This window comes from Lissotriton helveticus, chromosome 8 (genome assembly GCF_964261635.1).
Source record: "Lissotriton helveticus chromosome 8, aLisHel1.1, whole genome shotgun sequence".
Taxonomy (NCBI): Eukaryota; Metazoa; Chordata; class Amphibia; order Caudata; family Salamandridae; genus Lissotriton; species Lissotriton helveticus.
Genome location: NC_136069.1, coordinates 816366861 through 816390894, shown reverse-complemented (window position 1 = coordinate 816390894; position 24034 = coordinate 816366861).

Genomic DNA, 24034 nt, shown 5'->3' with positions numbered 1-24034 from the left:
TTTTACGAACGATTTTACGAATTAAATGTAACTTTTAAAAATGAGTTATCATTTTAAACATGTTGAGAAAAAGCCAACATTATTTCAGAAACTTAAAAACTTATTCTCACCTGACAAGAAAATCGAAACGCGAGGTGGTAAATTACTTCATAAGTATAAAACACCTACAGCGTACATGGAAGGTGAATATGGATATCATACTGTTTTATGGTTTGATAGTTGGAAACGCTATACAAAGAACGACGGTGTTTTAACTTGGCCTGATGATGGTTCATTTAATGTAAAAGTCTTGAGAAATTTACGAGAGAAAATGAATGCTCTTATTCCAAAACCGAGACCAACTCAATTTGAAGCTTTAGTTGAGTGGGAAGATGAGATGTATCAGTTACAAAGAGAAGCTAGTGGAATTAAAAGAACTACTAAAACTCCACCTTGGAGAAGAGAAACTCATGAAGACAGATTGCGAATGTGGAGACAGGGAAACATGAGTGAAGGATTATATTTAATTCAGGAAATGGTTATGGGTACTCCTGCTGGGAAATCTATAGAAAGCGAATCTGAAGATGCAGTTATGGAAGAAATATACACTACAGCTAGAAAGAATCAACCTTTGAGACCTCCTAGATCATGGTCTACTCCGGTGGTTTCTACTGAAACTTCACCGAGTGCACCTCCAATTAGTGAAGCTCCAAAACTTTATCCAAATAATTGTGAAATTATTGAAACTCCAAGAAGACCAGAATTTGATAATGTTCGAAATGAAGGTAGACATTTTGCAATGACCCCAAGAGCAAGAGAAGCTCCTAAAGACTATACAAGAGAAACAAGAAACGTTGAGGCTGTTGATTCTGCTGAATATTTTAAATCTAAAGAAGAATTAATTAAACGAATGACAAAAAGCATGGAAGCTGTGACAGTTCCAGTAACGATTGGTCCTGTTCAGCCTGTATTTGACCATAAAGAATCAAACAAGACAGGATTAACTATTCCTTTAAATGCAGAAATTCAAAAAGCTGCTGAAAAATTTTACTCAGACATATCCGAAATAAACTCTTCGAGATCGAGAATGCCAGATTTAACCTTTAATGAGGATTTATCTCCAAAAACACCAATGGGTGCTATTTCAGATGTAGGGAGTCCTGAAATTAGGGTAACTACTCCAAAACTTGATGTGGCTAAATTGAAAGCAAATATCGAGGAATTAATAATTGGAACAATTGGTCCAGATAGTTTAAACTATTATCGAGATGATGAACTACTGTTCATTTGTAAAAGTATTCAGTGGAAAACTAAAAATAAATATGATCAATTAGAAGATCTAGCAGCCGAACTTGAAATCGATGTGAGTAAACAAAAGAATTTTGCAAAGCATTACAGATTAGACTTTTCAGAAAGTGACATTGAGAGTTTGAACTCAATGGGAAGAATACTGCACATAAAAGATTTGATTGTTTACATCAAAAAGCTGGGAGAACTCAATAAGTGGAGAGTAAAATGGACGAAAAAGAAGGAAGATGAAAGATTGGAAAAATTGTCAAAACAATTTCCAATGAGAGAGATTGCAGGTGGAGGATATGTTCATGTCCCTTGGTCGAGACAGGACATACTGCTATTCACAAATGACTTTCCAAAATTGAGGGAGAAACCAGTAGAATGGTATAGACAAGTGGATAGATTTATCAAAGTGTCAAAAGTTCTGTGGATTGATTTAGATGGATTTTTCGACATTGTCGTACCATCAGATCTTTGGACAGAATGTAAAATATCAATAAGTTGGCCAAAAACAGAACCTGAGCGAATCAAAGAAACAGGTGCCCCAAATCCTCTAGTAATGGATTTTAACGAAAAAGTGATCGTTTGGATGAAAAACAAAATTCCACCCAAAGAAGTTGATTGGGTTAAAATAGAAAGGACAAATCAGGAAACAAAAGAATCAGTTCATTCTTTTTATGAGAGGTTACTGTTAATTTTTAAACAATACAGTGGCTATGAAAAATTAGACGAAAAAGACATGAGTCATTTTATCTATAGATTCGTTTATGGACTAAAACCTGAAATTGCAGATATGATCAGGAATAGCATTGTAGGATGGCAATCACTTTCTGTGGATGATATTCTGAGAAAAGCTAAGTATTGCAGTGATGAATTAGAGGTGAGACAAAAGAAGCTCAAGGAGAAAGCCATGTGGGCTCAGGTAAAGGTGGCTGAGCAACAAATTGCCAGCATGGGAAATAAGAACACAAATTTTGTTCAAACTGGAAATACGAACCAGATACAAGAAAAGCTTAAAGGTAATATTTTTCCAAGAAAATGTAGCCCAAAGATTGAGGAGTTGAAACAAAGATTACCTTGTTTTAATTGTGGCGAAATCGGACATTGGAGAGACGAGTGTCCTAAACCTCCTAGAAACTTAAAGAATCCCTTATTAAATCCACAGATGCAGAATGGTGTTGACCTGCAGCAACAGCTACAGATGCAACAGGGGTTAAACGAGTTAAACATTCAGCGACAACAACAGCAACAGGTGAATAACTGTCAGGATCAATTGCCACAACCACCATTTCCGAATTGTGGGGGAGTTCAAAAATATAATCCAAATGTGGGATTTCAGGGAAATGAACAGGTAATAAGACCGCAAAAACAGCAAAAGCAACAAAGGGTGCAAATGCAAAATGCTTCACAACAATTTTTGTTAACAGAAAGCCAAGACAGTGATTCTGATGATTATTGCTGACGGTGCCCGAGAGAGGAGGAAGAGTGTGTTGTTGGAGCCACTCTTGAGGTTGACCAGTCCGGTCCATTTGTAAATGGGAAAGTTAACGATGTAGACATCACTTTTCTAGTGGACACTGGTGCTACCCGTTCTACTGTTAGATCAGTGGAAATTGAAAACCTACCTCTCTCTGGGGATACCATCCAAGTTGTTGGAGTAAGCAATCAACAAATTAAAACTGATTTAACTGATCCAGTTCCAGTTGAAATTGGAAATTATAAAGATAAACACAGATTTGTGGTTTGTAATAGTAGTCCAGTAAATTTACTAGGCAGAGATATTCTGTGTAAAATGAATTGCAGAATATATTGTTCTCCTGATGGAGTTGAGTTACAAACAATGGAGGAAGATGGTTTGTACAGAATGACAATGATGATGATGGAAGCAGAAGAAACAAAATTGTTTCCTACATTTGAAGAGAAAGATTTGCCTGAAGAGCTCAAGGAAACAGTGAAATCTGATATATGGGATTTTACTGGAAACGAGATGGGTCTGATGAAAAACGTAGATCCAGTAAAAATTACATTGAAACAGGGAATAGAATTTCCTAACATTCCACAGTATAAAATGAAAGCAGAAACAATCGAAGGTATTACACCTATAATTGAAAAATTAATCAAACAAGGTGTATTAAAAGAAATGGAGAGTAGTCCTTGTAATTCACCAATTATGGGAGTTAAAAAGTCAAATGGAACATTTAGAATCGTACAAGATTTGAGAAAGGTTAATCAAATAGTTGTTCCATGTTGTCCTGTGGTTCCAAATCCAGCAGTAATTCTGTACCAGATTCCACATGATGCTGAATGGTATACTGTCATTGATCTTTGCAATGCATTCTTTACTGTTCCCTTACATCCAGACAGTTATGAAATCTTTGCTTTCAGATTCCAAGGTAAGACCCTCGGATGGTCAAGAATCCCACAGGGCTATACAGAAAGTCCTTCAATCTTTAATGAGTTGTTAAAAAGATCTTTGGAAAACTTGGACTTACCAGGTAGGTCTACGTTAGTGCAGTATATTGACGACTTGTTGATAGCTGCAAAGACAAGAGAAAATTGTGTGACAGACACAATAATACTGTTAAATCGCCTTGCAGAAGAGGGACATAAAGTGTCTCCAGCAAAATTACAATTTTGCAAACAAGAAGTAAAATATCTTGGTCACAGAATTGCAAAGGGAAAAAGGCAAGTAACAGTTGAGAGAATTAAAATGATTCAAGCAATGCAACCTCCAAGAACACAAAGACAGGTCAGAATGTTCTTAGGAATGGTCGGTTACTGTCGACAATGGATAAGTGGATTTTCAGTAATTGCAAAACCACTACAAAGACTGACAAAGTCCGATGTAAAAGATCCAATCATTCTCAATGAAATTGAGATGGAATCTTTTGAGAATTTGAAAAAGAGCTTATGCCAAGCCCCTGCTTTAGGAATGCCGAATTATGAGAAAGATTTTGAACTGTATTGCAGTGAGAGAGAAGGATGTGCATTGTCTGTATTGATTCAGAGACATGGGAATTTAAAGAAGCCTATTGCATACTTCTCTGCAGTTCTTGATCCCATTGCAAAAGCATTACCAGGCTGCTTGAAAGCAGTTGCAGCTACAAGTGTTAGTCTTGAGCAGAGTGAAGGAATCATTATGGGATTTCCTGTGAAAGTTTTTGTGCCTCATTCAGTTGAAATATTGCTGACAAGAGGTAAAACTCAGCATCTGACAAGTAGCAGATTGACAAAGTATGAGAAAATCATACTAGGAGCAAATAATGTTTCGATTTCAAGATGTTTGAATCTAAATCCTTCTACATTACTGCCTGATTCTGAGATCATTGATAACATCGAAACAGAACATGAATGTTTAGATGTTATGGAATTCTGCACGAAACCAAGACATGATATCAAAGATAGACCTCTATCTGAATCAGATTTTGTCTACTTTGTGGATGGCTCTTGTTTAAGATCAGAAGGAGGTGTCTTGAAAGCCTCATATTCAGTCTGTACAGTTGCAGATGTTGAAGAAGCATCATGTCTTGAAGGAGTTCGATCAGCACAAGTGGCTGAATTGATTGCTTTAATTCGTGCTTGTGAAGTATCAAAGGATATAAGAGTTACCATCATTACTGATAGTCAGTATGGGTATGGAGTTGTACATGATTATGGACAACTCTGGTCTCAGAGAGGCTATATGACATCAGCAGGATCTCCGATTAAAAATGCAGTCTTCATAAGGACATTAATTGAAGCAATACAATTGCCGAAAGAAATCGCAATTGTCAAGTGTGCAGCGCACACTAAAGGAGTCGATTATATCTCAAAAGGCAATGCATTTGCAGATGAAACAGCAAAGTTCTGTGCAAGAAAAGGTTATTCTTACAATCGGGAAAGGAGTAAAGAAACTGATTCAAATTCATTAATGCTAACAACAGTTGTAGAAACATGGAATGAGATTAGAGAATTACAAAATGAAGCAGATGATGAGGAAAAAGATCTGTGGTTAAAATCAGATTGTAGACCACGTGAAGAAGATGGAGTGTGGGTTTACAAAGATGGCAGAGTAGTCTTACCGAATTGCTTGATTGCAGATATGGCCAGATTATATCATGGTCCAGCACATCTTGGAAGAGATTCTATGATTAGACTTTTCAGAGAAACTTGGTTCAATACTAAATTCAGAACAATTGCAGAATCTTTTTGTCAAAGGTGTTTGTCTTGCCAACAAATGAATCCAAACAGAAAATCATTGGTGGGGACAGGAATAATTGGTCGAGAGGGTGGTCCTTTTACCAGATTACAAATGGATTTCATTGAAATGCCCTTACACAATTGCTTAAAATATGTTCTTGTAATCGTTTGTTTATTTTCAAGATGGGTAGAAGCATTTCCTACAAGACATTGTGATTCAATCACAGTAGCGAAACTACTGCTCAGAGAAATTATCCCAAGGTACGGTTTTCCAGTCACTATTGAGAGTGATGGAGGAAGCCATTTCGATAACAAACTGATGAAGTTAATTTGTGAAGCTTTGAGCATTGAGCAGAAAATACACAGTGCATACAGACCAGAGGCATCAGGGGTAGTTGAACAAATTAATGGAACAATTAAAAACAGAATTGGAAAAATGTGTCTTGAAACAGGTGTAAAGTGGACAGATGCTCTTCCACTTGTTTTGATGTCATTAAGAAGTACACCAGATAAAAAGACAGGTTTGAGTCCTCATGAAATTTTAATGGGAAGAGTTATGAGACAAGCTTTTGTACCTGTAGGTAAACTGTTGAGCATAAATGACAGTGCTATTTTGGATTACTGTAAAAGGTTATCTGATATAGTGACTTCTGTGTCTAATCAGGTGGGAACTGAAGCACAATCAAATGAGAAAGTTTTGACACATGACCTGAGACCTGGTGACTGGGTCAGAACAAAAGTACATCGGAGAAGAAATTGTTTGGCTCCTAGATGGCAGAAGCCTAGGCAAATAATTTTGATCACTACTAATGCTGTAAAATGCAAAGGATTGAAACGTTGGATTCATCCTAGTCATACTATTCCAGTACCAACTCCTGAAAGTTCTGATGTTGAAAGTGATACTACAGATGATTCTGATTCTGAAGCAGAAGGTGAAATAAATCCAGATCCTGAAGATCGACAAGAAGGTCGACATCTGGAACCTGTATCTGTGAATGAAAATTCAACAAGAAAAGACTTGGAAATTATTGAAATCGATTCTGAAGGTGAAGAGAATCTGTTAAAAGGAAAGATAACTGAGGATTCAGTTGTTTCTATTAAAAACAGAGAAGCGACAGAAGCGAAACAAAAAGAAGTTTCAGACCAGGAGAGTATCGAAAAGCAGAAAACAAGCTCTGAAGTAAGGAATAGAGATCCAAAATCTGAGAAGTTGGAGGTAATTGAAGAAGAAAAAGAAGACGAATTACCAAGTACCAGTATTGGAAATCAGAGAAGTGTTCCTGAAGGAGTAAAACTGCCGAATAGAGAAGTTCCTGAGTCAATTGAAATTTCAGACAACGAATCTGAAGAAAGTGATGTGGATGGTGCAAGTGAAAACAGAAAGAAAAGGGCTTGGAAGTCAGAATCAAATGCTTCTGAACCAAAGAAGAAATACGTGAGAAAAGCAGACTACTGGCCTGGTGGAAGATTGAGAGTTAGGTTGATCAAGAAACCTAAAGAGCAAGTCGAAGAAATCAGTAGTCAAAAGAGTCCTGGAAAAGAAGTGGGAGTTGGAAGGAAAATTGAAGTGGTGTCGAGAAAAGGAAAAAGAATAGTGAGACCAAACCAGAAATACAAGTCTCCTGAGTGGACTTATTTAGTAATTCCACCTGTTATTGACATTTATGGTAGTAGTGAAGAAGAAAACGAAATAGAGGAAATTAGTGACAATGATTGAAGTACAAAAATCTTAAATTGGCCAAAGGCTGAAGAAATTTTGTTAGCTGACATAAGGTCGAAGAAAAACTGTTTGGTGGAAGAAATCTTATGTATGACATAAGGTCGAAGAAAACTTGTTTAGGGTTTTAAAAATAAAATTATTTTAAAAGGGGGGTATAAATAGTTTAAGTCTAGTTTAAGTCTTAGAAATTTTAAAATTAATTTTGTTTTTAATTTAGTGGCAAAACTAAAACTAACAAAAAATGCCTTATGTTAAGGAGAGCACTTCAAAGTGTTCTGTTTTTAAGAGATGCTGTAAGATGACTCTGGTGTGTCTGCTCATTTTAATACTGCTCTGGTTAGTTTTAGCTGTGATCATCCCATTAGAGATGAATAGAGAATTACACAAAGTTAACATGACAAGCAAAGCTTTGGTTAGTCAAACTAAACATAGTGCATCTGCTAAAGTTATTGATCATCAACCTAACTTTCATCAAGACAAATCTATTAGTGATTTTTCAAGTAATACATTCACAAAGCTTTTGAGTGAATATGTCAAGGTAATGGATGCTAAAGACTGCTATGTCTGCGTCAAGTTACCTGCTTCTGTTTCTGAGGGAGTGACATACAATATGCTTCCTCTCACATATGGTGTAACATGTAGTGTGTTAACTAGCTTATTTTATCAAACTGGACGCTTGGAATATTACTATTCAGATTTTGACGAGATTTTTGCGAATATAAAGATTGATGGTGCTTTAAATAAGCACAAGAAAGCGAAACAAATGAGAGAATTTTTCCTTGTTACTAACGAACTCACTTACGAGTATGCTTACAAGAATAATCTAACATGCAAATTGAGTGCTGAAGGAAAGAAATTTTTGAATATGGTTGAAGAGAGAAGAGCAATTTACAAAAGAAATGAATTAGTCAAGCAGACTAAGTCAAAATTCTGGCAAAAGGAGGATGAGAAATTAAATGGCAAAATGCTTGAAAATGTTGCTATTCACATAGATAAACCAGTTAGTGGAAAGCTTTGCATTAGAAGAGATAATACACTTTTTGATAATTATTTTGTAGGTGCAAGTAACTGTGAAGATACTTATCAGATTTTGGGAGGTTGGGGATTCAAAGGTGGAAAAGATCCAATCTTCCCTGGGATATATTTTGTTTGTGGTGACAAAGCCTACTACAACCTTCCAGACCACTGGTATGGAACTTGTTATGTGGGAATTGTTTTTCCTAAAGTGTTTCATGTCGATAGAGATTCAGAAGGATTGTTCAAAATTCATAATTATGTAAATAGAGTCAAAAGAGAAACTTTTACAGAAGTTCTGGGAGATATTTTTCAAGCAGTGATACCTTTTGTTGGTATAACCCTAAATGCAGGGAGAATTAGAAAATTGTCCACAATTGTTGACAGATTGTCAACAGACACTGCTGATGGATTCCAATTAGTGAATGTTGAAGTAGTTGCAATCAGATCTATGGTGATTCAAGATCGTCTTGCTTTAGACATACTCCTAGCAAAAGAGGGAGGAGTCTGTGGCATTTTACATGTACAACATTGTTGCACATATATACCTGATGAAAGTAAGAATATAGAAATGTACATTAAAAACATCACACAAATGCATTCAGAGATAATTCCTTTAGAAGAAGATGATTTTACAGGGAAACTTTCAAAAAGGTTCCAAGCAATTAAAAATTGGTTTCATGATATTGGTAGTTCAATTCTTGGTAAGATTTTGGCACCTTTGATTATAATAGTATTCATTTTTATTTTGACAAAAATAGGTTGTTTGTTGCATAAGAGAAAGAAGCAATTGAAAGAAAAGAAAAGAATTTATAAACTTAGAAAAGAAGAAGAAAGGGAGATCGAATTACAGGAGTTACATAGAGAGCGTTATGCTAATTCCAAAGATTATGCAGAAACAGATTTTTAGGATTACTAATACAATTGAATTTGAATCAATTTCTCGGAAATTTAAATTACAAAATTTTGGGTGTTGGTGTGGTGATTTGTTAATCACCAGATGAGGGAGTTGATGGAGCGAGATAGAAAATAAAATTTTGTTTAAACTCGCAAAGTCACATTTCCATAACATGAATAATAATATTAATGATTTGTGATGTATTGTATTAATACAACCTAGATTAAACTTTACACATGGGGGGACTAACATGTGTGCTCATAAACGTGCATAAATGTTGCATCTTTTTGTTCGTGCAAAATAATAAAAATAATTTGTTGTTTTCATTTTTTGTCATTACTAACTGCAGCAAACTTAAAAGAAGCATGTGCTTATTTTGCTTTTCCTTGTCTATGTGATGTCATTTCTACTATTCTAGGTGCACATAAGTCTCATGGATTAATGAAGACTGGTAGATATAAACGCTGCTTTATTTGTTTGCATTTGCTAGGTAACATTAGACTAATCGGGAGGGTTAATTAATTAGTAAACCTAGGGTGGATACAGAAACAACATTATTTCTTTAATTAATACTTTTCTTGTTTTTGTTTATTACTAGAAAGCATAAGTTGACTGCTTTTGGGCCTAGTTTACTCGAGTTTGCTAAAAGCTGAATTTTATTTCTGCACAAGTCACGAGAAGCCCATTCTGAAAAAAGTGTTCGTCAAAGCTGCATTCACAAAGCAAAAACTGATGTGCTGTCATCATTCTGTCGGACGTGGCCAAGGTCGAATATGTGATAAAGGACAATTTTGTCAGCTCTAACTTGGCACCCGCGGAAACGAAATGAACACTGTGAGAATATTGATTTACAATTGTTGCAAACCAAGGAAGCTCCTGGTTGCATTCGGAAAAGACAATGGTCTTTAAGAAACGTGACCTAATGGAACTTTTGAAATATGGGTGACATGTCACTTGTCACTCTCAGCCAATGGGACTTCGAGGATTTTTGAAAACTTTCCTTTGCTCAGTTTAGCTAGCATAGAAAGGTATAAAAAGTCATGCCCTTAGGGATGGGCCGGCTGCTGCTTTCTGACTTTCCGATGAGGGTGAAGTGCTGCTGGACTTTGCGTGGAGCACGTAAGAATCCTCAAAGAACTTTACTTTAATTTCATTTATTTAGCTTAGCTAGGGACTTAGGCTTTAGAAATGCTAAACTATTAAAATCTTACTTAAACTTTGAATTTCTTACTTAAACTGTAATTTTCTATGAAGCTTTTCAAACATGCTTACTTTAATGCTAATAAAATGCATTTATAAATTACAATTTGAAATACCATAATTTAGTAAATAAAATCTTACTTTTGACAAACAAGCTGGTCTTGGTTATTCAGAAGTGTAGGTTACTATTAGCTAGATCACATCGCCAATGGTGGTCGTTTAATGGTTAGGATTTATTCTAATGATAATATTATTTCCACAGATGTATAAAATTGTATATAGTTTGTAGATAATGTGTATAAAAATTTAGTCTGACCACCTGATTCAGTAGGCCCAAATTATATCATGTTTATAAATGGGTCCATAAGTTAGTGTAGAATTTTGTTTATAAGTTATGAAGTTGTGTAGCGTTGTTTATGATATATTTTCTATAGGCCGCTGGATCAGTGCCCAAAGGGGGGGGGGGGGGAGGCGGCGCAAACGAGCCTCTCCCGCCTCTCCAGGTTGAGGCACTTCAGCTGCAGTGGAGCGCCGTCTAGCTGAGTTTCGCCCGCTCTTGCTGCTACAGCGACAGGCGGCTGCAACAGGACTCTCAAAATGGCGGCCTGTTCTTTGGATTTGGGCCTGGTCCACTAAAATGGCCCTGGGACACCTTAGAACTCGGACGCTCGAATTTTTTTTCCTTTCCTCTACATGCAAAAAAGGTAAATGCCCGGTACGTTACCTGCCTCATCTGCCACGATGTACTCTCCAGAGAAACCGAAAAAAAATATAGTTATGGTAATTATACCATGCATCGTCATATGGAGAGGTGGCACCGATTAATTATAGTGCTGCACAAAAGAGAGATTTGGAGGACAACCCCCGACCTGCCAGTACATTCACCAAAGAAGTGGCACTGACAGCATCAGAGGCAAGGGAAACGGTCCCAAATATTCAGAAGAACTATGGAAAGATTAAAATGACATATTTAGATTGTGGCAAATTAATTTCATGTGGACAGATGAGTGTTACTCTAATAAATACAGCATATGAACATCATCATAGTCGATGGTTGGTGGAGACATTTTGACTATATCCTGGACCTGCCCGTCCTCGCCCAAAATGGCGCCGGAATAAATGGGACTCCTAGCTCCTTGTTGTGTACTGGTTGCACAACCTTGATATCACGAGATACGTATGCAGTTTTGAAGCACATGGCGGGCGGGGACGAGAATTGATTGAATATTTCGACATCCCTATTGATATTAAGTTCTGATGTGTTATTGATTACTGTACTATTGAAAGTTCGAATTAACGTCACCCATGGTTCTTGCCCGCAAATGTATATCTAGATAATTTTATTGTAACTGGCCCTGTCGTATTTTAATTATAAAATGTACGTCCACCGATTCCGCAACTGTTAGACACCTTAGTTCTTGCAACCTAATGGCCCGCCCGTTACGTTCCTCTACAGTGTAAATGTCTCCTCATCATATACGATTACAGTTTGCTCCGTGGCCGGCCCATGTGGTTATAGGACCGTATTTGTATACTGACATTTTCACAATAAAGGTTTTTAAAAGAAAACATGGTAGTAGTATTTACATTGGTAAAGTTTTTAATAATAGTCACTGTTTTCGAATCAGTAAAAGGCAAGTGAAATAAAGCAGTCCAATTACATGAAGGGTAAAAGGTATAATACGCAGGAACGCAGTAAAGATAAATGGTCAAGGGCTGTTGTGTTTTCTACTCCTGCAACATAAAGTGATCGATAAGAATCTGATATTCAGGCGTATCGGCGACTAAGACAGCAGGCCGAGCCTCTTTTGCTCAACGGCTCCGTCATGGGATGAAGAAACGCCCTTTTTCTCGAAAAAGGAATATATTTTACTTGCAGGACAGTTGTAAATTTTCCGGGAAAGTACATTAGCCTGGAACATTATAACATATATGTTTAAGAAAAAATAATGTTCGAAAGTAATAAAAAGTGTAATTTTTAGGTCATATGACCAAGCCTTTCATTATTAGAATAAGAAAAGTAAAATGAACCAATGAAAAGTTTTATTAACAAGTCACATGACCTGTTATGCTTACGTTACGCGCTGCGCGCCGCGCCCCGGATCGCTTCCGGGAAGCTGCGCTTCGCGCACCGGAGCACTTCCGGATGCGCTAACGCGGCGCGTCATATGACGCATTACGCGACCACGCAGGTCCAGAATATAGTCAAAATGTCTCCTCCAACCAGCGGTCGGAACACAACCCCTTTCAGCAGGCTAAATAGTTCTGTTAAATGACAACAGAAGGGACAGGCAACAAGAACCATCAGTCAAAGAGGGGAGGGCAAGTTCTTCTCTACCGGGTCACGTTGGGGCGCTACCGGAACTGATCGAATTGGTAGTCTACAGTGTTTATGGATGTTTCAGACTGAAGCTGGCGTCAGCATGAGAGCACCACCATCTCGTAGCTCCGTCGTGGCCATTCCACGAGCAATCATGGCAGCCGCTCCCCACCAGAAGCCTGCGGGAGTCGGGGGCCCCCAAGACTTTTGTAGAATCTTCAAGGCTGAGGGGACGCTTTCGAGAATGGAGCCCAAGCCCTAGCAGACAAGCGTCCGAGTTCCAAGGTGTCGCTGGGCCATTTTAGTGGACCACGCCCAAATCTGAAGAGCCGCCCGCCATTTTGAGAGTCCTGTGGCAGCCGCCTGTTGCTGCACCGCAAGAGCGGGAGCAACTCAACTACATGGTGAGCGAGACGCTGTAGTCGCAAGAGCGGGTGGTAAACAGCTGAATAGCGGAAGAGGCACAGTGTAGCAAAAGCGGGCGGAATGGCAACTGAAACGGTAAAGGGGCGCCCCACTACAGCGTGTCTTTAGGTCAAACGGATTGTGGGACAAGGTCAAGAATGGAAGAGTCACCAAAAGGCAAAAAGTTCCGCTTGACACCGGGAGCCGGCCACCTATGTCGGGGGCGATCTCAGGCCACACCAGGGCAACACGACTTGGGGAGGGGGCTGGAGCCAAGCGCCCCCTCCGAGTCCGCGCCATCTCACCGTCCCTCGGGGGCCTCCGTCAAGCGGTTCAGGGAGGCACCGCATCACATTGTTTTCAAATGCAGTCACGTCCTCAAACAGCCCCCACTTACATTGAGAATAGTGAAGCTGTAGCAGGTGCAAATAAGCTTCAGACAGTCTAACAAGCACTCCTCAAAACTTTGAACTATCAGAATGCATGAGTTTCATGCTCGATCGATTGAGCTAGCCGGATCGGGCAACAAAAAGTATAAAATAGTTATGTAAATAGTTATTTAATAAAATGTTTTACCCTGTTACTTTGCTGGTGTGTTGTATATATTTGTAATATTTGCATAGAGTTTATCGTTATTTTGGGCGGGGTGGGTGGCGGAGCCGAGCTGTCTTGCAGCCATCATGGTGTGGAGCTCAGTTCATCTCACTAGTTTCGTATTTCTCATGAGGGGTTGTTCCTAATGTTTCTATTTTAGCGAGGTCAAAAAGAGATCCCATTAGTGGCCTACTAATTTTGCTAGATTCCTTTTGTTTTTTTTACACGATTTTTCACTATCTGCAAAGACTAAACAGAGTATTGCGACTCTGTGCTTGTTTGTAAATAGAGAATGAACCAAAGAGAACCAATTCTAAAACAGTAAATGCTTGGATAACAATCAATCAAATGGAGAGAGAAGCAGGCACGACGGATTACAACGGGGCAAAGGCCTGCGTTAACTACCCTTCACTATCTGCAAAGAGAGAGTACTCCTAATAGAAATGAGGGGGGGGGCAGCATTCAAAGCAGATCAGTGTGCATAAACACGAAAATGTTTTTACTTACCACGTACTTGACATTCGACAGCTTATGATATTTGCTATTAAAAAAACATTGAAATTCACTGAAAAAACCATAGGTTAGAGACCATATATAGTTAGGAATTAGCATTTACAAAACCTTGAAAATTCACTGAAAAAACCATAGGTTATAGACCATATATAGTTAGGAATTAGCATTTAAAAAACCTTTTTTTACTCACACAAAACCATTGAAATTCCATATATAGTTAGTAGTACTAACTATATATCGCGCACCCGCAATCCACTGCTGATCATGTCACATATTACATCATTCATGACATGGTCAGTGACATCACTGATGACATCACTGATGACATCTCAAATGACATCACTGATGACATCACTGATGACATCTCAAATGACATCACTGATGACATCACTGATGACATCTCAAATGACATCACTGATGACATCACTGATGACATCTCATTTGACATTACTGATCACATCACTGATGACATCATTCATGTGATAATACGATGAACCTCTTCAGACTCTAATATAACCTTAGATACACTCAGTGTAAACAGACACTCACAGACTGTCACTCATCCATGGAGTTACTTACACACCTAGCCAGTCATGCAAAGAATCAATCACACCTCCATTTCCTCAACTATACAGTTATACACACCTTACTTATTCAAACATATACTAACACATATTTACTCTCTTTTACAATCCCTGATACAAGTTCACAATGATCCATACAGCCACTCACACATTCACTGGCTCTTATGCACAGTTATTTATATAGGCCAACTCTCACATGTACTGTGTTTTACATATGTACTTACTTTGACATGTAGCACTGAGATATCCATTCACTCACCAATGCACTCATGCACACAGTCAACCACCCATACAGCTGTTTCCACATGCACTTTTGAACCCATTCATCTAGTGAATCAACTGCTCACACATCTATGCACAGAGTCATACACCTCCCAGCCACCCACACACACACTCAGTCTCCCATACAAATACTTGAGCAACCAATCAATAACCCATATACTTACTCATATAGCTACTGATCAACACATGCAGCAGTTTACAGAACAACAAACATAATGATGCACAAATTAAGACAGTTCAGTCACTAACCCATGCACTCAGTGAGACACATTTAACCACTCACTCATACAGTCAGTCATGCACCTACTAAATCCTTCATCCAGACACTTCTACATCCACTCATTCTTCAATATGTACGACATATTTTAACTTTACAGAAATACACAGTCACTGGATGTTGTCATCAGTGATGTCATTTGAGATGACATCAGTGATGTCATCAGTGATGTCATTTGAGATGTCATCAGTGATGTCACTGACCATGTCATGAATGATGTAATATGTGACATGATCAGCAGTGGATTGCGGGTGCGCGATATATAGTTAGTACTACTAACTATATATGGAATTTCAATGGTTTTGTGTGAGTAAAAAAAGGTTTTTTAAATGCTAATTCCTAACTATATATGGTCTATAACCTATGGTTTTTTCAGTGAATATATATATATATATATAAATGTCCACATATAAGTCTTTCTAAAAGAAGTATTCATCCGTTTGGCACAGTCCAGTTGATCAGTTCATATTCTGCTTCCGTATAAATCCAGCTCACAAGTTCCTTGTATTCCAAATCATATTTATTGTTCCAAATTCATATCCACAGAAAAGCAGCCAAAACGTGTTTCGTTGTGCTAAAAGTTAAGCACAGTGACTTCATCAGGGCGGCAATCCAAAATAACAACAAGTAAGCTCAATACTAATATATACATTCTATATTACATCTACATCTATTAAGATGTTATATACACCAAAAACACAATAATAACGCACCAACACCCTGTGTTCTCATCTCACCCAAAGTAGTGGAAAGATAAAACATATATAGATTTTCCACCAATAGTTCCTGTACCATGTTAGGTCAGAAAATGAGCTTTAGAAAAAATAATACAGTCACCTGTTCTGTAACTAAGCTTCAAAAACAAAATCATCAGTCATCCACTGTATTCCTCATAAACCAAAATTTGCCTAAAATAACAAATATCAGATCTTATATTACTCGCTATCCATGGTGCCCCAAAAAACAACCAGTTAGATCAGGCATCATATATTTTATTATTCGCTACAGTTTAAACCCAATATTAATAACATATCTAAAGTCCCTATCGAATCTGTCAACACTTTATCTGACTTGCTCGAAGTCAGTAGCTAAGCATGTTTAAAATATAATACCATGTAAAGTACCGTATAAAAGATATCCACCGCCGTACGGTCACTTGATCTCAATCTCACACAGTCAGTTATTAGAATGCTGCCGGTAAATCCTGCAATCGAAGTCAAAACCAAACATAATTTGTATATACTCGCAAATGTTCACTCTGCAGTCACCTTATCATTGTAATTATAAAACACTACTATAACTTGATTCATTACTTTCTGCTTTTGTGGGTCGAGGTGGGCTTGCATGGTAACCAAACCCTTCTTCCTTTGTAGCACCGTGAGGATTTATATTCATTACACTTTCCCCAAATTTGTTGAACGCCCTATAGGTAACTGGTTACCAATTCGTTTTGTGAACTTTCCATTAGAGGTGTGGCCAAAGTCTCCAGAAGGGTTTATTATGTATTAGCGTACCCTGGGACTTTAGTCCCCCCTGCAGACATCTTAGGGTGAAGGCCTGACTGGGCTCCTCTGCTGAGTGTATACTGAATAAAGTAAGTTTGTATTCTCTACTGTCTGACCGACTCTTCATTTTAGGGAAGCATAGCAGGTGGTTTTATATAACCCGAGTGGCCCTAGAGGGCCCCGTCCATCAGTTGTGGGCTTTATTTTGATTAGCTTTATTGACCTTTGGAGCAAATCGGCCCCCTGTGGCATGTATTACTCTCCACTCTCACTATTGAGGACAGTCCCATACTTATCAAGGTTTTGCGTCGCCCTTGCACCAACCAAAGGGGCACAAGTGCGACAAAAAACCTAATGGAGATTCATTAGGCCACGCAACGCCACCTTGCGTAGGCCTTCCAAGGATTGATAGAACTAGAGTGAGGCAACGAATCGAAAATCGCTGCCATGCGTCACTCTGCTCCAAGGAGGCATTCCATGGGTGGAGCGTGGCTGTTCCCCTGCATCCACCCATGGATTCTGGCTCATTCCCAGATTTACTATTAGTGGTAGACCTAGGAATGTGTCAAAATGTGACGCCTCCCCAGGTGAGGCGTAACAAGGAGAAATATCTTTATTTCCCCTTTCCTCTCAGGCTTGTTTTTCTGCAGATAGGTGCCCCTTCCTGCTAAAAAATTATGCAGGCACCCTTGCTCTATGCCGCTAGGCAGCCAAAAGATCGCCAGCACTTCCAATGGACATGAATGCGCCATATAATGATAAATGCCGTGCGTTCCGGCCCTTTCCATTTCAAACAGTGCAGTGCAGCATGGTGGCTTGCTGGGCTGTATGAAAGATAAATCTGGCCCACACTTTTTGGATTAGTTCCACAAAAACAGAACATGAGAAAAAGGAAGCACTCGTGGTTTGTTGCAATGGCATGGTAACTAGACATTATGGATAGGGCACATATGAATATGGTGACATCTATTCATACACCCATCAGCCCTCAGAACTAATGTACATTAGAAGTACAGGCTTAGACTACAGGCTCAAGAGCAGCAGACGATTCTTGATTTTTCTGTAAACAAACATGAGTTATATCACTTCATAATATACTCACATAACATAATTAAGGAGCAGCCGCAACACGTACAGGTAAGAGCTGTGGGGGCGGTGTGGCCGAGTTGGGGAGAATTTCAACAGATGGCGATGAGAAGTATTTAATATCTGTTGGGTTCCTTTTTCTCGACTTATCTCAACATACATCTGTAGCAGTATCTTCCCTGATTTGAGTGTCCCCTATCATTGTATTTATCAGTATCTTCTAGGGTTTAAGTATCCTGTCTTGTATTTTTACCCTTCTTTAAGGCGTCTGTACGGTTAGCTAAGGCCTATATTGTTGCTTTAAGGAGCTTTTCATGACCTTTGGTTTGGTTAGATCCTAAAGGCTGCTTGTATTTATACTTAGCAGAGAAAGCTTTAGTTCGTTTTAGAGCTCAAGAATTATGCATATCTGTTGGGAACCTGGGATTTTTAAATTCTGGATTATGTCTGTTTTAGGATTCTCCTGCACAGCATTAAATGTTTTGTTTTCAATATATCTTAAAAGGGAGCCCTTATCAGTTCCCAACCAAATTACTGCGCCCTTCCGCTGTTGTGTGGAACTTTTTTTTTCTTAATTTCCCTGGATGAACGCATTCAAACAGCTGTGTTACATTCCTGATCTTTTCATCGTGACATCACTGAGGAGTATTCATTCGATCTCACTCTACATTTTATGTGGGCATAAGTTCTTGAACTCTATGTTATCACTTTCTTTTGGGCAATTTTATTAGTGTGCGAGCCCATGTGAAGATCTCACATTACTCTCCCCCATATTGGAAGAACTGCACAACACTGCCATCTACTGGTTATTTTTATAAATGACTATAAAATTGCTCTTGCATTTTCTCTTCAGGTTTTATGTTTCTCAGTACTGAACCGAGTATCGGTAGTCAACTCGAATATCAAGTCGGATATCTTTGTTTTTAAGTTTTGCCTGCACAAACAGCTTATTATTAATAATATAGGCAAAACCTAATGCATTTACCAATGCTTGTTTTTTCTTAACTCTGCTACTTCCCATGGATCACATGGATCTCCTCCAACCTCCATTTGGATTGTCACTGACTCATATTATGCCCTTCTGTGGGAATTCAGTTCATCTCTGGATCTTCACTGTTTGTGTGCTTGGCCGTGTAACAAGAGCTGGATCCTTATCCACTCAGCTCCTATGTACACTGAGCTTTTGACTTTTGAACAGGGCATATTTAGGTAAGTCCACAGTAAAACTGCAGAAACATAAGTGTCATAAATGCAGAATGCCCTTTGTTGTGCTCTGTTTGGCCTTATTCCACCCATGCACTAGATTTTCAAAACATGGCAGACAGACTGACAAGCAGCTGTATAGTACTGTAGACATGGCTGCTGTTTTAATATGTCCGACTAAATTGAAATGTCTGTGCCTACCTCTAACATGACATGAATAAACTACAGAGTGGGCCTCATTTGGATGTCAGTGGGACTGCCAACAACATACCGTCGGTGGACATCCCACCGACATCCAGACCATCGGTCTGAGAGCCACATTATGAGGCGTACAGTTGGACTCCAGAGGTTCTGGGTACAGACTGCCGCCTCCAACAGGATTAAGGATCCCACTGGGGCGGCGGAGAGACTTCTATCCCTACCATGAGGGCAGTGCCTGTGCTGGCACTGCCGTAGGGGTGAGGATGTCCTTTTTCGATTGCCTTTTCATGACGATCCCACTGCCATGGAAAGGCAGCCGTAAGGGGAATGAGGGAGCCCCAAGCAGGGCACCCGTGGGCCACTGCTAAATGGTCTGAGGGGCACATGTAGTGATCACTGCGGCTGACATCCAGGTGTGAACTTTGGTCACTCCCATGAATCTTGTTGTGGGGTATTCAGCTTCGGAGTCCTGCCTGCCATGACAGACATCTTTTAAAAGGAAATATGAAGGGGAGAGATGTCCATGTTAAAGAAGCAGAACTCCAACATAAAACCTAAAAGCTCCAGACCCTAAATCAGATTTTGTGTCTGGAAGAAAACTATAAGAAGGGGAGTTTGAGACCCCATACTTTGTCATCTGCCAGCCAGGCTGCATGAGGAAGGGAAGCTCAGCAAGAAGTCTGCCTGTAACCAGAACTAGGAGCCTAACAGGCTAGTCTCCCTGCTGGGAGAGGGGACATCACCCAGGTAAATCCAGTCTCCTGCCCTGGAGTCTGGAGCATCAGTACCAAGAACGGTGTGCCTATGAGGGAGAGGGACGTGTTGGAGTAAGAGAGATCAAGAGGGGAGCCCAGACATGTTGGGCTCCTGAGGGAGGTGTAAGGAGCTGTGCCGCACCGATCAGGTCATTGCCCGTGTGCCGCATTGTGAATATTGGCAACCCCATATGCCAGAAGGGGCTGCCATGCATCAAGGACAGTGCCTTATGGGTCAGGCTGTTGCCCATGTGCTGCGTTGTGAAGACTGGTGACCCCGTGAGCCAGTAGGTACCGCCGTGCACTAGGACAGTGCTGCATTGATCGGGCCATTGCCCTTGTACAGCGTTGTGGAAGTTTGCGACCCCGAATGCCAGGATGGGCCGCCTTTTGCCTAGAAACAGTGTTGCCCATGTGCAGGAAGTTGCCAAGACCCTGTGTGCCAGGAGGGGCCAAGAAGGAGGCAACCTGAAAACAGCGTGACTGACAGTGAGGTTCGTTGGAGTGACCCAGTATGCCAGGAGGGGCTGCTCGAAAAGCTGAGGGCGGAGGTCTGGGTGGTTAGCCATGACCAAAATTGCTGCTACAACCATGAGGAGGGGGGGGGTTGTATACGAGGAGGCTGGAGGACAGAGAAAATGCTGATGGAGCCCCGACAAAGCAAGTAGACTTCCCATCTCTGAGTAAGGAAGAACAAGACTTACTGCATGTGAGTGGAGCCAGAGAAACTCCGATAGTCAGGACGCTAGTAAGCGCAGCTTAGGAGAGAGAACTGGCACCTGCTAGGAGCTGCACATGCGAACTTGCGCAGCTCGTCTTTGCTGATCCGGGCCAGGACCACACTGCACCGCTGCCTGAGTTCGTACCGGCAAAGTGGGCAAGCAGAGTACTGGGCCTATCAAGCACCGGGATATAATGCCTTTGGTTTTTGCAACCCTTCTGGCCTCAATTATGGGGATTGGGGTGTAGGACAGTACGGCAAGTCACCTTGCGGCACTGCCTTCCATCAAAGTGAAAGGGCAAGGAATGCACCTTATTTATCCAATACAGTGCATTCCTGTCGTTTCCCCCTGCGCTGGTGGCGTTTCTGCAGCCTAGTTTCAACGCTGTCACACTTGCACCATGGTGCAACAGTGCTTGTGTTGTAGGGAGGATTGTTTTTGAGCAGGAAGGGGCACCTTCCTGCACGACAATAATCCTTTGAGGCATTTTCCTCCTTCTAAGTATGCTACAGAATGCAGCTCACATAAAAGAGGAAAGAAACTAGCAGAAATAAAGATATTTCTCCTCGATACAGCTGCCTTGGGGAGGGGTATCATTTTGATACATTCCCTGGTTTACAGGTCCTTGTAAATATGGGAATGCGTCAAAACCCATGGGAGTTGAGTGGGAACTGCCACCACAATGCCCATGGAATGTCTCCCTTGCGCAGAGTAAGGTGACCCAGCAATTTGCGCTGCATTGCCTTACTCAAGATTTATGAGGCCACTTAACCCGTTCTGTGCTCATGACGAGCTCAGCTCGTCATGAGGCACAGTGCTCAGGTGCTCATGACGAGCTGAGCTCGTCATGGCCCGTGGAACGCTCACACGCGGGGATAATTCCCCTGCTGTGCTGAAAGTTCCATGGGAACGGGTGTAGCCGTGACGAGCTCAGCTCGTCATGAGCACCTGAGCACTGTGCCTCATGACGAGCTGAGCTCGTCATGAGCATGGGGGTGCTGTGCGTGCCCCCAACACAGCGGGGGGAATTACCCCCGCATGCAAGGGGTTAAAGCCATGCAATGTGGTTTTGCATGGCTTCATAAATCTGACTCAGAGCCTTGCGTCATGCATGTACCACTTTGCATGATGCAAACATGATGCAGAGCTCTCATGAATATGCCCCTCAGTGATTACACCTTATTGACTGACTCCAGGAGGGGGAAACCCCATGAACAGGGCCTAGTAGTTCACATGCCCCGGATTTTGCCGCATGTGAGTGGGGAGTCCTAGCACACCCTACATGGGAACTGGGAAACCTGAAGCATGGCCTGATATCTACTCGGGTGCCTACCTCAAGGAGGACTGTGTTATTGCTTATTGAATGTTGTTTACCTTTGCATGTGTAGAATTAGAATGAAAGTGCTTCTTTTTTCAAAATAAGTATTTGATTGGACATTGATCTTCTGTGTGTGCACATTGAGTTATGAGCCGTGTTCATTGATCTGTATTTACACTTCCTTCCGAGGGAGTCTTGTTGGTGCTGGGCCACTGACTGAGAGTCAGGTGCAGAAGGAGGTGCTTGACCCAGTTGAGCGGGATCCATAGTATGATGGTCCCCGGGACATCAGGAGTAAAAGGCTCAACCACCTCAATTGGGCCCAATAACCCCTGAATGCCTGTGGTCCTCCTAACAGGGTTCTGACATTCACTAACTGCCCTTGCATGTTCAATTGTTTTAGTTTGCTGTCATGCTAACGTTCTTTGATTCACACCTGTTTTTGTTAAAAAAGTAAAGACCAATGAGCACCTACTTATAACAAGAAAATGCAAATACATGCTGTGGTAGGTCAACCAAAGCCTGTTTGGCATGAAGCTGTTTCATCATGACTTGCCTTTTTGAGTGCTTACTGCTTAATCACTAAGATAATTGTGTGGCTTTAATTAGGTCAGCTGCTGCTTCCGTACTAAGCCCTGATCTCAGCTGCACAGAAATCACATGAGGTGCAGTCAATCCACACGATACTCAAGATATGAGGTCAAGTTGATAGGCTTAGCATAGGAGTGCTAAAGTTAAGTTAGCCACTGTTCAACTGTTAAAACTGGATGTATGACGGTACAACGCGTGCTTTTACAACGCGTACCGTTACCACGCAGGTTTTACAACGCAAGTCGTTACAACGACTTGCGTTGGGGGGCGCTGGATAGTGAATAGTTTAATTTACTATTCCAACTCCAGTCCCCGTGGATAGTAGGGAAGGAGTTGGATAGTAAATTAAACTATTCCCTATCCTACAGCGCCCTCCAGCGCAAGTCGTTGTAACGACTTGCGTTGTAAAACCTGCGTGGTAATGGTACCGCGTTGTAAAACTTTCGTGGTAAAGGATTTTTCCCGTTAAAACTGATTGTGGAGGCTTCTTAGTAAGTGTTAAAAATCAAAGCCTTAGTATATGAAATCAAAATTTGGCAGTAAGGTAAAGGCAGAAGTCAACTAAGATTTTTTCTTGAAAGAAAGAATGCTCTGGCCATTTTACTCTAATAAATCAGACAGAAAAAGTTTTTGGGGTGACCTACATCAAAATGTTGTTGTTATGTAGGTGAAGTGATATTGCATTGCAGAGGGAAAAGCAAAACAGAAGGATAGCATTTGTATGTCAGGATAATGAATTGGCGATGGAGGATATTGACAGAGTGGACCAAGATGTACAGAAGATGTGGGTTGTAGTTCAAACTCTCAGAGGTGTGGTTTCTGTAACTCAAACCATATTATTTAGATTTTCGGACTTCTAAGAATTTTGCTGCAGAATCAAAACGCAAAGTCTGAAGGCAGTGGCTACTTTTTTTACATGTTTCATTAAGTTTCATGGCTACCCACTGCTCAGGCAGTTAACAGTGGTAAATACCCACTGCAGACGACGTTAACAGCTCTTAACGGTCAAACAGCAGGGGTAATAATAAAAAAAACAGCACCCATTTCATCATCTCGCGCAAAACCACAATTTATGTGCACGGTTTGTCTGCCTCGAGTCAATGCCATTGGACTTTGAAAGCAGTCATTCTCATCATTCCATAGTGGATGTTAGTTTAATGTAAAATGTAAAGTAAAACAATGCTGAATAGTGAGATTGGAATATCTAACAAACTCCTTTGTTTTGCTACAATTCAAACACATACAAAAATAACCTTAGTTAAAACAAGTTAAAACAATGTTGAATGGTGAGTATGAAATGTCTTAAAGAGATACAGACAGCTTTGCTTTGCTGTGATTCAAATAAATAAAAAAATAACCAAAATATTCCCCAATTCAGGGATGAAGTGCTAAATT